Genomic DNA, 17,344 nt, shown 5'->3' on the forward strand with positions numbered 1-17,344 from the left:
GATAAAAGGGCGCCGCTTAATACCGTCCCTTAGAAGCTCTTAAGCGGCTGAAACAATGGCAATTCGATATGACGCAAGCTCTTAGTTCTAGACGCAAGTAACTAGAGGATAGAAGTTAGATTCTCCGTGGATATTCTCTTGGTGTTGAAGAATCGTTTCTGGAGGTTTTTTGCCGGACGATCATGCGGAAACTTAAGGAAGGAAAGAGCCGAACAATACTCTACTTTCCATCTTACTCACACTATCGATCAAGTGTTCCATAACTGGTATTTTCACGCATGCAATAAAATTCCAGAATTTTAGATTAATCTTATTAAATTTTACGTAATTAAAAACTTGAACTCACCAGTGTTTTCTGTGTAACAAATTGTAACGCTGTCAGTACGTCATAGTTGGATGATCCCTTAATGACGCCACAATGTGAACTGGTCGGAAGGGACGGAAAACTGTCCTTCAGCGTTCGGGTGTGATGGTTTTTGCCTTTTTGGACGGTTAATTAATAATTCATCACAATGCCTACCATTTTCCACGAACGCAACAAACTGCAGAACACGAACCTTGGTCAAATGGGATTGTGGAACCCGGAAGTGTACCGTGGGTCAGTATTACGAAGCTTTTTTTTTTGTGCGTGACATTAGACAGTAATCGCTTCTGGTGCGTCCTGGAGTTCAGGAAATGTGCTGCTGTAAGCCTTTTTTGCCCTTATGTTTTGGGAGAAAGAGTGAGACTGTCTCTTTTACTGAGATATCCAAAGGAATGGTATTTATACGACATTCAGGATAAAGCAAGACCAAACAAATTGAAGTGCCCTCGCGTATGAAACGCCTCACGTGTCTTCTGTACAGGAGGCAACATCATGCAAGTAAAACCATCGTGGTGGAAAAGCACCAGGAAAATGAATGAATTTTCCACCACTCGCTACGGTTCGTTTTATGGCCACTTTGCGGTTGTTGTGCCATTGCGCGTGAATTGTTTCCGCACACCGTATGGCAGTATGTTGCGCTACCGGGGCGGGGGAGCGCCATTTCGTGAAGTTCTTCTGTACGGCGGAAAAATTACACACAGCACAGTTGGGAAAACATTGCCATTAACTACTAACCACGGTAGGAGGATGTTTAATGCTTCTCTACTGCCGTCGACAAGCAGAAATTAAGCACGTGCACTTTTGTTTGTCCACTTTTCCTTCCAATTATACACACACACAGAAATGGCTTTAACGCACTGTTTCTGAAACAAAACTCATTGCCCTTTCCCTTTTTGGAGAGGACACAGGTTTTATTGGTCATTTGGGGCAGGCTGGACAAAAATTAGGCAACAAAAAAAATCCCCAAACAGCCCCCGAATGAGAGTTGCTGCGACGTGATTATCGTTTTACCAGGGAACTCCGCAAAAAGGGTGCACCATTTGTCGGAAAAGTGACACACAGTTTAACACTCCTTGCGCTGAGTGTAGGAAATACACTTTCACCAATACATTCGTCACCATTTGGTCGCTTTTAATCCTCTTCAAACTCACTTTAAGGAGTAAGTTTTGTGTGAAAAACTTTCACGAACAAAAGCTCCCGGGGATGATAAACTTTCTTTCACCTCTTCTCCCGGTACAGGTAGGATGGTAACAATTTCTGCCGAAAAACTATACACTTGAAGGCATTTTGCATGCCTTTATTGAATTGAATTATTGAATTTTTATTGAATAGGAATAATGCTTCCGAAGTACGTATCGCTCCACGCCTTGTGGGCAATCCTTCCGTTTAGCAAATTATCAACAAAAAAGTGTCACCCCGTAAATAAACGCTTAGCAATTGTCGCGTTTGCGAACGCGAGTCATTCTTTTTTTGCGAAACTCCGTATAGAAAAAATTGCGAAAAGCCGCTATACGTGTATTTCTAGCGAACAATCGCTATTGAAAGCCCGACTTGACGTCATGACAGTTTTAATAAAAAAAATGGTTTAAAAAATAAATTGATTTATTTTAATGCGAGTTGGTTGAAATAAGTTTCTTTTCACTCAAATAATGCTTTAAATGAAAAAAGAATAAACAATTAAAAAAAAATTAAAAAATTTCTAAAAATTTGAAAACTTCCTAAGGATAAGATTAGCTTTTTTTGGGAAATTTAGCAAAATTAATTAATTGACTTATTTTAATGCGAATTTGTAGAAGTAGGTTCCTTTTTACTCAAATAATGCTTTAAATAAAAAAAGAATAAAAAATAATAAAAAAATAAAAAAATCTAAAAATTTGAATATTTCCTAAGGCTATAGCCTTAGTTTTTTTTTGAAATTTAGCAAAATTTTATAAATTGATTTATTTTTATGCGAATTCGTTGAAATAAATTTCTTTTCACTCGGAATCGTAGTTATGATTACCTGAATATTATATAAAGGTTTTTATCTTTATGCTACTCGAAGCTGCTTCTAATTGGTGCTATCCGACTTCTAATATTCGATCCCAATTGTATTTTGCCCGGTGTATGACGCGGTGGGCAAAAACGTCTTCCTTCACCTACTTATCTTGTTATCGCCAGCGCCAAATACACAAGAAAAAAAATCGAGAAATCTGCGGTACTGTTAACAACAGCCGTTGTTTGTATCACAAAAGTCAGTAGCATCCGGCGACGAGCTTTCTTGATGGCATTGTTTTGAAACATCGTCACTGGGCTTAAGAAACTTGCCTTTCTCATCGACTTCATCAACACAATAAATTTATTAGTTATTATAATTTTCTTTGATTAAACTAATTTAATTTAATTCAATATTATTTTCTCGCTACCAACTCGATTAAAAACATAAAAACCTTGCATGAGAAAAGTTAAACAACCTTGAAGTCGCGCCAGAATCGCAAAATTATTTTGGAAAAATTGAGTTACTTTTGTGGCGTTCGCAAACGCGAAAATCGCTAAGCATGTAGTGACGGGGTCACGCCCTGTAGGCAATCCTTTCGTTTAGCAAATTATCAACAAAACACTGTCAACGAAGAACGACAAATGGTGCAAACGATTCGCACTCAAAATGGGGGCCGCGGGAAATTGTTGAACCATGTTCTGTACTCAATGTAGGCAATTTAGCAAAACTTGTTCGATTTGTTGACTTTTGTACAGACACAAACCGACCGACCCTCCGTCTTTCGTTTGTTGCGAATGGAGGAAAGTTTATCTTGGGCTAGTTGATTTTAAGCTCATTTCCAGGAACAGCTTCGAAGGTTAATGGAGCGATAAAATATTGACATTGGTTTAGAAGAGGCTTTCCGTTTGTCTTTCGATGTAGGTTTGAAGATTTCATTTATAGTCAATTTTCCAGTCATCCGTAAAGTCAACCTAACCGAAAAAGCGAGAGTTATGATGAAGTTTGTCTGACAAAGTTGAGCAGCGCATTTAATAATCGCTATCGACATATTTACAAACACTGTTTTGAAATGGAAAAAGGTGAAAGGGAATTTAACAGTGGAAGAAGCTAAAAATTGGAGCATAAATTGATGATGTTGAATATTATAAATTCCATTCCAATTTATCAGTTCCTGTATCTTAATAAATTGCGGTGGCCTGCTGGTAGAGATGGTGGCGGCTAAACCACAGAATGTGGGATCAAATCCCATTCAGGCCAAAGATCCAGCCAAAGGATTTACTATCTTACAACGAGTAAACAAAATCAAGATCAAGAATATATATCAAAACTATATGGTTGAAATGTATCAACTTAAAACCACTATTTTAAACTAGTTCCACGAAACAACTGACAACCATGTCGTTGGAAATATCGACACTTTACTGTGATAATTGAAGTAAATTAGTTGATATCCATGTTATGTTTCTACATCAAACTAGGACATTCGACAATGATACACAAGGCACAATGTGCTAGTTATAGATTCAATTGACTACAACAAGCCTCACAAAAATAGCAACAAATTCTGAATATCACACGAGTACGAGACGAATAAAAGCGAATACACTACATATGTTACATATAAGCCTCCTGTATCGATCGCTCGATCAAGGTCGCAGCAACAATTTCACTTACAGTTCTTTATTCCGTTTCACAATGGTAAAGTCCGATTTACCGTGTCGGAAAACTCGATCCGCCATCGTCCATTTTCTACGACCGTTCATCATCCATAAAAATGTTGTGTCAACCTGGGCCATTTTCTTATTGCCGCTGCTAGTACTAAATTTTTCCCACTTTTCAGATCATCCTTTCGCTATCATACATGGCCCGCAATGTCGTTCGCGATTTAGTGGCATGGATTTGGATGGATTTTTTCTCTCATGATTTTTTGGAGCAAAATAAAAAAAAACAGCTACATTGGGCTGTCACTTACCAGTCGCAAATGGTTACTTCCCACAAATCCACAGGCTGGTCGTTACGAAATCATGACGCGAAACGCATAAAGCGAACCGATAATTTACGCTTATGGATTTTTGCTGTCCTTTACGAAAGAAGTGATTAACTATAAGTAGCTGATTTACGATCCGTACACGAAAAGAACGGCCTGATCGAGCATTTCTGTTTTTCGGCTCTTTTTTTTATTATGTCTTCCCTAAGGGCTACCTTAAAATGTGGCACGAAGTGCGTTCAACCGATCGCTTCTTCTTCGGGGTTTTTTTGCTTACAAACAAATAAAAATGCTCCATTTCAATACGTACAGTTTATGCCACGGAGAATTCGGTGCTATCGTGCCCAGAGGGCGCTAAAGCCTTAACCACACAAAGGGACAAGAAATCATAAAGCTCATGGTGAGTTAAGGCGAAGATTTTTACCATTCACGGTGGATGTGTTTACGACCAGACAGAGAGAAAGAGAGAGTAAACCGAAGGAAGTATATGGAAATCATCACCAAAATGAAATATGTACCCATCAGTAACGAACAACAAAAAATTGATGTACAAACATTAAATCAACAACCACAGCAAAAGAGTGAAAAATTTGATGGATAATAAGGTAATAAAGGAACAGATAATAATTATTACAGGAGAATGTATAAAACATTTCCAATTGCCAATATTCTAACCAGACGGTCAGGAATAATTTATAGCCTTTTTAACAAACAAAAAATATTAACCCAATTGTTCATGGCAATAAATTGCAAGAAATTGAAAATTGCTAAAAAATGATTATCTTCTGGTTTTCATCTCAGCTTCTACGGCTTATTCTCTTGGATTAGTTGAAAGTCCACATATACAGTAGTGTAGAAGTCAAAGCATATGTAGACGTGAATCATCATGCAAGCATGCTCATCATGATACATTAATGCCTTGCGGGGCAATTCTACTACTGCACAAACTTCATTCATGAATGGACGATTCTTGTCGAACTCACCCGACCCGGCTGGGTAACCGGATGGCGCCTTCCATCCGTACCAGCTGCATCACTTGCGCGCCATTATTCACAACACTGGGACGGGTAAAACGTTTTAAACATAATAAAAACCGGTCACTGTCTGTAGCAATTCGCGGAAATTATGCACTTCCCGTAAGGGAGACCCATCGTAGGACGATGACTCACTTCAAACATGTACATCGACCACTTGCGGTATCTTGAATGGAGTCTTTGAAGGCCTTTCCAGCAGCGATGAAGCAAGCGATCTGCGACACTTTTAAAGGTGTGTGGATCCATTCTTATATTTACACTAATTGATCCGATAAGCATCGTGTTAGGGTGTAGGGTGCGAACTGAGCATACCTTGAGTGTAACCACTTTTAATGCAAAACGACTTCTTACGTTGAACATTCTTTTTCCAACATTTAACCACTTTCTGATTCCGTCCGGTAAGTATACCAACGGACATGATACAATTGAAGGTTATGTTTACAACTTGACAGATCATTGACCACTACTCTAACCAGCGATCGAATTGAATGCTTCCCTGCACTGTTTACCTTTAAAAAGCAAAAAAAAGACGGTTTACATCATTACAATTGCTGATTGCTTTTTTTTATACGCTAAAGAACCCACTCAGGTCAGTGAGTAGACCTTCCCTCTATCTATACACCATCTATCGCAAAACATAACCTATCAAATCTATCCTTTCGTTTTGTTTAGGCTTACCCACACTGGCAGCCACTTAAGGCTTTGAAACGCGCCATGTATCCACCTTCGCAAACGGGCCTTCATCACCGGTCGCTTTCAGCATTCCCGACCGTCACCAATTGCGCCCCGTATTTGTACCATAAATGGACATTTTCCTTCGGCGATACGTCAAATCGACGTCATCAGTCGACGAGCGGCACCACAGACACGGCGCCACTGTCGTAGCTCCTTCTCGACACATTGTGGAACGTACGGATGTATTCAGGCAGAGGCATGGCAGGCTGGATAATTAATTTCATACTGCCAATGCTGCTGCTGCTGGGAACGCTGCAATACTGTTGTGCCCGGTGTTGTACCGTACTTTTCGCGGACGGACGGAATCTCCGACACGGTCAGTGGGTTAGTGTACGAAGCGCCCGTAACTCAAACCTTCCTTTGCGCGACTATTTCTGTACCGACTTAGCAGCGTTGAGCAGATTGAGCAATAATGATTCCTATTTAGCGAAAATGCGAATGGATCATGAATAAAGTTCCTTCTTTTAATAGCTCGATGTCTAGTCTCCGCACGGTTCACGAAATGAACTCGGCACCACGTAGTGTCTCGGCGAATGCATCATCTAAATACTGGCCTGGACACTGCACATACTTCTGAGGTTGGGAAGAATAAGCACGGTTTGAATTGCAACGAGGCCATCAACACATCAACGCTTGTTTTTCAGGTCAACTTCACGAGCCTTGTGTTCACACCGTATAGAGTTCCCATTCCCATTCTTGCTACTCACCTGAAGTGTGATCTTCTACGATGAAGTCAGAATAAACCATTCCATGGAAGTGATTAGTACATGTATCGACACCAGTTTGGAAAGTGTAAGTACTTATCATCATGCACTAGTTTCTAGAGGTCAACGATTTGCTAGAAGCATTCCAGAGTAAGACTCTTCGTGTCGGAAACTTTCCCAATTTGTCCTAAACATTCTTCATGTCTTGGGCACATGAGCACACAACACCGGATAGATTAACATCGCATGGGAATTCACTGTTCGTGACCGGAAATCCGAATCACTTTTGCTTAGTTCTCAAGGTTTATTTGGTAGACCCTTCCGTATAAAGCGACTTGTTGGTTCAACTCTCAGGTAACATACCGATCGACAAAAAGAAACCCAAGATTAGACGATCTGTTAATAGACCCATATCAGGGCGTAATAATCTCGTCGAATATCTGTCCCCGGACGATTGTCGTATGTTACTCCACCAAAAAAACGGTAGTAACGATCAACGACTAACCGGTACGAGAGCTAACTGCAATAAATCAATGAATCAGGACCTATCAGAACCATCATTACGTTATCCCCAATTACACGCCGTGTATTCCTGTTTGGTTCCTTGGTTAGCTTTGCCGAGCATATGCCGACCTAATCACTAGACTAGATTTAACCAACGAAGCTTATTTCGAAACCCATCGATTTGCTATCCATTTCCACTAGAAATACCTGTCACTTTTATACGTCCCATTACCTTTTGCCAGGTCGGGTGTTGACCAGGCAAAAGGACCATCATAAATTATGGAGATGCACACACAAAAGCGATTCTTCACCTAAACGATTCTACGTACCTAAACGTATAAGAAATAAAACAAACGGAAAACAAGAAACATTTGGGGGGCAATAAACAGACCCGAAATATGGTGTGCCTGAGTTTTGGATGCTATAAAAAATTCAAAACCTCCATCGAAAGAAGAAGGATCCTTCAACAAACGAAAACAGCCCCCTTCAACCATTCGTTTAAGGAAATGGAAAAAGAAAAAACAAACAACACCAACAACGGGACACAGGTTGTTGATACTTTATTTTCATCATCACCCTACCGCGGCCCCAAGACCTCTCCCTGGTACGGTACGAAACCCGGCTGTCGGTTAAAAGATTTATGCGTCGAAGTTATGGGAAAATTAAAGGGTACTCCCGATCTGTTCGCTTCCATGCCGATACACAGTGCATGCACGTGGGGTCCTTAAAGCGAACAGTCAAAACCCCTGAAATGATACAGCACGATCACGATGAAACCTAGGCACAATTTATCGACAATAATGGGCCTTCTTCATACTTCATGTCGTATTGATATTAATGTTGACACAAGACGTTGGAATGAAATAACAAATTAACTTATTTAGCTATCATTGAAGGCTTAATAAGTGGTTTAGATGCTGGCTTTTAATTCTAGTACTCTTAAGTAGTCATTTTAGCTGTCGTTTAATTACTTAAACGAATCTCCTACCCATCCAAAGTGTTAATTTGTTTTAATTAATGATCTTGCTATCATAAATAAAGAAAAAAGTGAAATAAAAACAAAGAAATAAATACATTTAAAACTATACTTACGACTAAACTTACTTAAATTCCCCGGGCAGTTTAGTGTAGTCACCTGTCTTATAATTACTCTCATTTTCTGTACAACAGTTCTTCAACACTTAACGTTGCCACTCATCCATTATCCCACGTTATGAGATCATCACCCCTTCAAATGCACTTTCGTGATCAATTTTTCTTCTTCGCATATTCACCCATATGTTAGTAATCTTCAACCGATCATTAGTAAATATCACTCTCGATTACACCATCGGCCCGTATGTAGAGGAGTTACCATCTACCATGACAGCGATGTCGCGCCACGATTGTGACATCCTTGTGCCGATGCTTAAAACCAACAAATCACACACAACAACCGATCGATCATGTTCGATCAGTGCCAATTATGCAAAGTTTCTACCGACATGACCGTGGGCAACCCAGGCCAACACGCACACAATGCGCAATCTGCATTCAATGAACTCTCGTCACCATCAAACGAAACAACGCCATGCATTTGCATACCGCACACTTGGTTCCCTAACCCCTAACCCTTTTGGTGTACTGTTTCGCCCTAAATGGTGTTAAAAAGATGCACGGTCGGCGCCGCCACACCGAAGGAGATCGTTCACGAGCAAGGCACGCAGCAGAGGTGGCAAGAAATCATCAACTTATCTTGTACCACTTGGCAGCATCTTGGCTGCCTGTCCGTTGCAAATTCCCGCACAAGATCATAAGAAGTCGATCACTAAATCATCGTTTGGTCAATCTTCACCCAATGGGTGGTATGGATGGAAGCTACCGTGACTGCAACATGCCTCCGTACACTGGAAACATTTGCAATGCTTAGAATGTGACCGCAGCAGCGACCGTCCGCGGCAGAACCTGTTCCAGGAACTTGTTCCCCGTGGTAGGTAGTGGTGGGCTAGAGGAATCCCACGAACATGATCAAGCTTTGCAAATCGGCCGTAAAAGAGTGAGCCCAACCTGACGGATCAGGTGGAAGCCGGTGAACTGAAGAAACAGGAGGATTAGTTATTTCTGGGGTCTGATCTCATCTTGAAAGCTTGCGCAGAGTTGGACAGCTACGCGTGCCTTGCTGCATTTACGGCACCGAACTTACAGTGTTGGAAATAAACTTCAGCGTGCTATTTTGCTGAAGAACGAGTTGAGAATTAGATGCATTATAAGGTAGAAATAGTATCAGAAATAGCTTTAGACGAAATTCTAACATTTTGCATATATGTATTACTATAGCGATAATAAATAAAAGTAATGATATCAAACGTATATTTCAATATCTACGATCTACAACTCCATAGACTCTAAAAAATGATCATGTGAGAATGGTAACAATTATACTGATGCATTTTTTTGCTCAATAGGACATTAACCAACGAAAGAGTGTGGGCGACCTGCTGCTGTCCGTTTATCCTTCTTCAAGGACGATTGCAGCCTGTTACAAACCGGATGTCGTTGGACGGACGATCTTTGCCATCATATTTCAACTCCGCAGACACTTGACAGACCGATCGACCCGGTCGTCGCAGGACGCAAATCAATATAATCAGTCAACTAGCTCGAGGGCTTTACAGAGCTGTTACAGAAGTTTCTATTTTAAAACCGCGAAATCCGCGCCAACCCATTTGAAATCCGCGCCAGATTTTCAAATCCGCGCCAATACGAAAGTAACTCAAAGAATTATTGAATCAAGCTTTGATAATGAAAAAACGTACTCAGTATTATAGAATAAAATGTATAGTTTTATTTTTACCCGATGTTGGAACATTTGAAACAAAATGTAGTTAATTAACCGTCTATGATGATTAATTGAATAACCGCTTTGCCTATGATGCAACAAATTGTTAAGTCTACAATGACTTGTATTTCCCAGGGAGACAATCACATCGATTTTAATACACAAACGGAAATGTCTCAAGTCAAGTGAGCCAAGACAAACGGAAAATAGATTTGTATTATGAAACCATTCTTGTGACAAGACAAGATTCGTCAAATTTTTTCTTTCGTTAAAGCTGTATCAAAGCAACCATGGATGTGTGAAACTGTTCAAAATCTAAACAAAAAACCGTTAACAACCCATTAGTGTTAGCTTGAGAAAAGATTGTTTATTAAATAACTGATTAAAACATTAAAATGATTTTCTCCTGCTACGTAAGTGATACAACGGAAGATCTGGCATAACAAATACGATCCCTTTGAATTATTTCTGATCCTTTGCCATTTATCATGCGAGCGCATGTTAAGTATGCGAAATATTTGTGCAAAAAATATTTAACATGTTCAATGCCGTGTTTTTTCTATCTCCGTGGTGTTTGCCAAGTGTTTGAAAATTGTGGAAGAAACTTCACAGTACAAATGGATATGCGAGGCTCTTTGTTGTTCCTAAACATATACCATATTATGAACGAAAACATGAGAAATTATTCATAAATTAATGTTTTTACAAAAACATTTGCTTATTCCAATTGTTTATGCACTAAAACGCAACAAAAATATGCCAAGCGCTCCGAAATTGGCACCTTTCCGTGAGAAAAAGCTGACGGAAAGTTGTTTGAGAGTTTCGGGTTTCCGTTTGTGTATAAGGATGCAAATCTAGCCTGCTTGTTTGTAAACTTTCGTTTCGTTAAATTTGATTTTTCCAACAGATCACAAACTTGACTGTCATAATACAAATCATCCGTTTTTGACAACTTGTCTTTACAATTTGTGTATGATAATTGAGGCTAATGCCCCAACGTCCTGTCACAAGCAGGAGAAAAGAAGAATAAAAACAAGAAGTTTGGAAAAAATGCATAAAAGTCGCAGGCAACGCCTGCGGAGACAAAAAAATATCTTTTTTTTGCCACCTGCGAGCCACGTCTGTTAATCGGTGTTCGGCAAAAAAAGTCTTATTAGTTAGCAAATTTCCGAAAAACGACATTTTCTAACACTGCCAATTTCTAGAATCCACAAAGTTAATAAACAAAATATTTGGTAAAAGTTCATCATTACGTACTATGCAAAACTAATAGTTATTCCATATTCTGTGCCTGGCACTACCAATATGCTGGAATTTCATGAAGTCTGATTCAATAGCTAAGTTCAATGTTAAAAAAAATGTTTATGAAAAAATACTCAGTGAAAAGATTGCTACACACTATAATCATAGAATTCGTAAATTCGTTTCATCCTGCTGCTCCTCCGTACGAATGAAATTCTTCAATCCACCAAACTACCAACAAATCTGCACGCTTTCTCGCTTTATTTGTTTGAAATCATATGTGGCAGAGCGAGAAGTTGGCCAGAGCGAGAAGTATGACACACTCAATCATATTGGAAAATTTCAGCGTGACACTTTTTTGTGAGTGGCAAAGATGAAAATAGGTGTTCAAAACATTTAATCATTTTTTGCATCGTATGTCTTACAAACAAAATGAGTATGCTTTCCCATTACGTCCACTACATTCAGAATTGATAAAATGGGCAATTTTTCGATTTTGATTATGAGGAGACTTGCTCTGAAGTAAAAATAATGACGATTTTATACGTTATTTTGTACATTTACGCAAAATCCGCGCCGATAAAGGGTAAAAACGCGCGAAATCCGCGCGAAACGCAAAATCCGCGCCAAACGCAAAATACGCGCTAGCTGTAACAGCCCTGGCTTTAGCATCAACGACCAAACGGGGCCAGGGGTTGGAAACTCGTTCCAATTGCCAACGGGAAGGATGGCCTTTGATGAAAGTATATTACCTTCATCACGCCTCCCAACAATCAGTATTGCTGCGTCCTGATCCGCACACGGCGAAACCTTGCCACGAAGAAGCACACTGAAAAACGGCACGTAATTGGAAATAATTGTATGGTATTAAACAACGTAAAATTACCATTTTCGTACAAAAAAAAACCTTTCCGCGCGCATCTCTCGTTTTGCTTACACTCCGATGTGGCTCGTCTTCTTCAGCGGTAATCGTTTCATTTAATACTGCCTCGCAGGCAGTTTGTCTGTGGTGTTGGGAAAGATGATGATCTCGTACCCTAAAAGTACTGCTCGGGAATCGAACCACTTTCGGAATGGGAAACTATAGCCTACTGCAAATAAGTTGAAGCATCGGTACAAGCATCGTTTTCCTGCCATGAGTTCCTACGGTGGGAAGAAAGTACGCATAAATGAAAGTTACGACATCCTGCACTGCACACCGGTGTTATCGTTTTGGTGCTTCTTCCTTTTTGCTCCGTTATCTCCTTGCCGCGAGAGGAACAAAACGAACCAGTGCCGAACATTCGCCCCGTTTTATGACGTCAATTTTTCTTCACTTGCACATTAAATTGCTTCTTGACTGCTTCACGTGGAAGGCTGTCGGATATCAGTAACAGGTTCAATCATATTTGATTGTTTTGTTTTTGTTTCCTTTGCCGATCGTCTCCGACTTCCATGTATAGAGTTGGTTTATAGTTATTGGGAACTTTTATTGACTTCTTTCCTCCAGTTTTGGGTGCTGACTTTATAAAGAACTTTTAAGTAAGCTTTACGTTAAATCACTCAAAAATTGCACAATGAAAAAAAGGATTTTGGGATTCTAATGTAACATAAAGTTTGTTTAAAGTTTTTAAATAAATTTGACCAATTAGTTTCCTTCTTGTAATAAGTTGTACTATCGAGCATCTCCATACATATGATTCTCACCATTGACGAATGTACAAACTACACCAGAATAAAAAAAACTCTTCCAAGTGTTACTTCGTTTGGATCGGACTTTTATTGCCACACTCCATGAAAGGCACAACGGGCAGCAACAGCCACCGGCCATTGAATAGATGAAGCTAATTTTAAGCTCATTAGCACCCGTCAAACGTCGAGAGGTTTGTTGGGGGAAAAAATAATCAAAAGCAAAGCCGAATGTGGTTTCCTGTGGTGCACGAAGAAAATGCACCGTAAGCTCGTCGTAGTAAGAATTTCTGGAAACGAGACCACCATCATCAACATCAGATCGATCTGTGATACGGATGCCCACACCCAAAAAAAAAAGCGGAGGAAACGGACGCACGGAAGCTGTAGCAAGATCTCGCCTGAATAGATCGCGTGATAATCTGTTTGTTCAACAAAACGGGGAAAAAAGCAACACCGAAGCGACCGGCTGGACAGTTGACCTCAAACGACTGTCAACACTTTGGGAGCCTCGACATTTGTTAGCTAGCATTGGACAAGCCATTCTAAAGTGGATCCTAGAGAGGAACAAACTGATACATAGATAATCAAAGAAATAAACAAATCCGGCAGGTGTTAGAAACCTTCTTTTGCTGTCCTTTAGCGTTGTTTGAGGAATGGAGTTCAATTTTGCCTTTCATTTATTTTTAGTACAATTTTAGTACAACGTTTACTTACAAATTTACGTTAACGCATTTCAAACCAATGTGCGCTATTTATTATACAAATAAACAAATAAAACGCAACAAATGCTATAACAAAAGCATTATAATTCATAGATTGAAAGACATAAAAAATATAGGTATTAAGCAGCCACCTTCGTTGACCTAAAACCGAACATTCCACGTCGAGTTGTCCCGAGAAGAATGAAAATCTGTTTTACAATCCGAACAAAGTAATACAAAAAAATCAACCATCTTCTCTTGAAGAAAGCATGCAACCACGTTATGCTGTGGAAAGATGAATAATGTAAAACATTCATTCGCATTCGCTGTATCCAGCTTCTTGCGCCAAGTCATAATTTGCACTCCCGACTCCCAGTCGGAAAACCCCATTATTTTGTTCGTTCTGATATTTGTGTTAGAATGGTTTTGTTTTTTTGTTGTTGTTGCACTTCACAAGCATTAAATAAGAGAAAAAGTTTTACCAAGTTTGCTGTAAAATACCATAACCACGGGGAAAGAAATAATGATCCGTGGGTAGAAACGTGAGGGGCGTGAACACTCTTCTCTCTGCAGAAGAATGGAAAAATGGTTTTTACAATGCATCGCACCGGCATAAAGCAAGTAGCATGGGCAATAGATGGATCTGGGCTGCTCAATAAGGCTGTTTAAAGCAAGATGCGGGGACTATTGTTAAGGGATCTTTAAATGAAAATAGGGGGCGGTTTTAATTAGCCGTTTTGGTTAATTAGAAAACCGCCGCGAACGAACGATGTTTTTTTAAGGGCCCTGATCGGTATATAGAATGGGTAGGTAAAGCAGCAGGTAAACATTTGCATATCAGTTTCAAATCACAAAGACGATAGAATGAATGAATTCTTATGAGATGGGACATTTTTTAATTTTAATTTTTTTTTTCGAAAATTGTAGCATTGTAGCATTGTAGCACAGAATTCATGCTTTAAAAGGCACAACAGTAGTTCGGTTCTGGAATGCATTTAACACAAAGTACATCTTTTGGGTCAGTCTGCACAAACCAAACTAACTTTTGGTTATCCATTTCCACGAGGAAAAGGATAACTAGCATACGCTATCGGGTGTTAGAAGTCTGGACTTTTCTTTGCTTCTCATAGAATATCACCAGCGAAAGCGACGTCAAAGGGCGTCCCCTATCGACCTGTCTCGTATACTTCTGTCCCCTCGTTCTTTACCTCCTCTGCCTCCAAGATAATGCTATTTGAAATTCCATTTCCTTACAACCTTTCCTGTTGTCACAAATGCATCTTACGATACGTCGACATCATGGTCTCGTGAGGACGCCAAGGCAGAGCGTCTTCTACGCGGCACCGAGGAAAAGAAAACTCGTCCGTTCCGGTACGATTGTGCTGGTTGGGTCGGTACCATTCGAAGCAATGGACACTAACGAACCGTCAGCGAAACGAAAACCCGCAGGCGGCATAAAAAAAGACTCTCGTCTAGTGACTAGAAGACGAGAGGGAAAAAAAACACACACACGTGGAAAAGAAATATTACAGGCACGTGGAGCCATTGATGGTATTGTTGATGAAGGGAAAGAAGATTGGATGTTTGGGGCATTCCAGATGGTCAAAAATTAAAAACAAGTTCCCGTACACTACCCAAGGAGAAACTACACGCCGGTCAGTGAGAAATTTCTCCAGGGTCCAGCACCGGGTCAAAGGGTACCACGAACCGATAAGCTGGTAAAGAAAAGTGCATCTCTCATCGTAGGAAATTGAACCTCAAAGATGCAGAAGGTCAACATCATGCATCGAAGGTGAACTCAGTTTTTTGGGGCGGTTTGCGATGGTAATCAATATCGGTGGACGCCTATTGGGACACACTTTCGTGATAGCGAAACATGAGCACGATTCGATCCGAAACCCCTTTTTTGGAAAAGTTGCCATCTCACCGATGGATTCAATATGACTCGAAGCGAATCGTTACTCAAATCTTACGATACTCCTCGTCTTATCTCGTCTATGCCCGTTCCTTGCTTAAACGCTCTTAGTTTACCCATGTACTAATAAAACATCAACAAACATAGCAACTTGTCCGGCATTTGGCTGCGGACAGTGATGGTTCCGGTGATAAGCACTTTTTCTTACAGTTTCTGTTGCGCAATGTGTCTGCTGGTCTGTGCCCTATGCCCACGGGCACACTATCTTCACACTTCACATTCCCGATCGATCCGAAAGCAGTTAACGAGCTGCAATAACAATAGAACGAGAACACAAGTTGTACAGACAATACGATACCGTCCACGGTGTTATATGTCTGCGATGGGTTCTCGTCCAAAGAACGCGACCATTTCTTATGTTTGGCCGTTTATTTTTATCGTCTTCTTGTTGTGTACGGGAAATTGGAACAACACATAGTGCTCTGCTACTGTTTGTGAGAAGGCTTTTGCGGTTTGCCGTTAGTGGCGGTGGATCTTATCATTCAGAATTTAATTAAAAGCGACTCCAATGAAACGGTAGTCCGCATGATTGATGAGAACGGAAGTACAAGTATTCATGCGCTTTTTTAATATCGTAATAGACAGACAGAACTTCTATTGAGTACGCCCGGGATAAGACAAAAAAATAAAGCCTCCTCCTCAGCTCTATGAGGCTGACAATACGGCTAAACGTCCTCATCATTAAACTTAAATAAATAAGGCAGATAGAACTAGAGTACATACTTTATTTCTATTTCTTATACAGAGCTCAAATATGTTTAAAGCGAGATTGCTGTACTCATTAATTGAAGCACGACAGTTTTCAAGAAGAAGAATTAATTCTCATGAAATAGGTAGGAATCTGGTGAAAGTGCCAAAGAACCTACTGTATCTTAACATCAAATTGCTGTGCAATATATTGCCAACAATCGATAAAGCTCCCTGATTCAATAACCCGAAAAAAAGACATCAATCATAAAACGACCAAAAAAAGGCAGCTCACTTTTCATGGCAGCGGTAAACATGTGGTCACAATTAGATTATTATGTTTGATGTTCGCGCCAACGAGCGGGAGCCTATAAAGAGGGCGACAAAATGTGGCGTGTGCATAATAAACAAACCGGCCAAAGTTAAACCAAAAAAAAAAAAAAGAAAAAGAAATCACCGGCAAGCACCTACCGCACACACAGCCTGCGTACGAAAGCAGATAACCCAAAGAAAGAAACATACACTTGTAACCGTGAAAGGGAAAAAGCAGAGCAGAGGAAAGACTCGAAAGGATGTAAACAACAATTTATTCGTTTCTTTGAACATACACACTAACGATACGGCGAAGAGCATTTTTCGGAGAAATCTTCCAAATTCCATCCGCGAGTTTGTCGGCTTTTTTCCCCCCAAGATTCGTAGCACAAGTTCAACAAAGAAAGGAACTCTAGAAAAGCCGCAGCATCGTGCCACGCAGTTAAATCGAGCGCGACAAATTTCCTTAAGAAAAATAAAAACAAACTCGAAAAATCCAAAAACGTAACTAAGAAGGTGTCTCACGATCGTTTTATAGTAGGTCCCCGATCGTTTATCGTTGGTTGTCATATTTAAAGTGTCATAATATTCATAAATATATCCCAGTTATATTGAAATGGTAGGTATGTGAA

General features: G+C 40.0%; 1 protein-coding gene across 1 annotated transcript in view; it reads right to left on the reverse strand.

Annotated features, from left to right (window-relative positions):
* Window positions 1–17,344, reverse strand: part of LOC125767875 (breast cancer anti-estrogen resistance protein 1) — a 116,514-nt gene that overhangs the window by 93,324 nt on the left and 5,846 nt on the right. The gene's annotated exons all lie outside the window — the stretch shown is intronic.

Source organism: Anopheles funestus, chromosome 3RL (genome assembly GCF_943734845.2).
Source record: "Anopheles funestus chromosome 3RL, idAnoFuneDA-416_04, whole genome shotgun sequence".
Lineage (NCBI taxonomy): Eukaryota > Metazoa > Arthropoda > Insecta > Diptera > Culicidae > Anopheles > Anopheles funestus.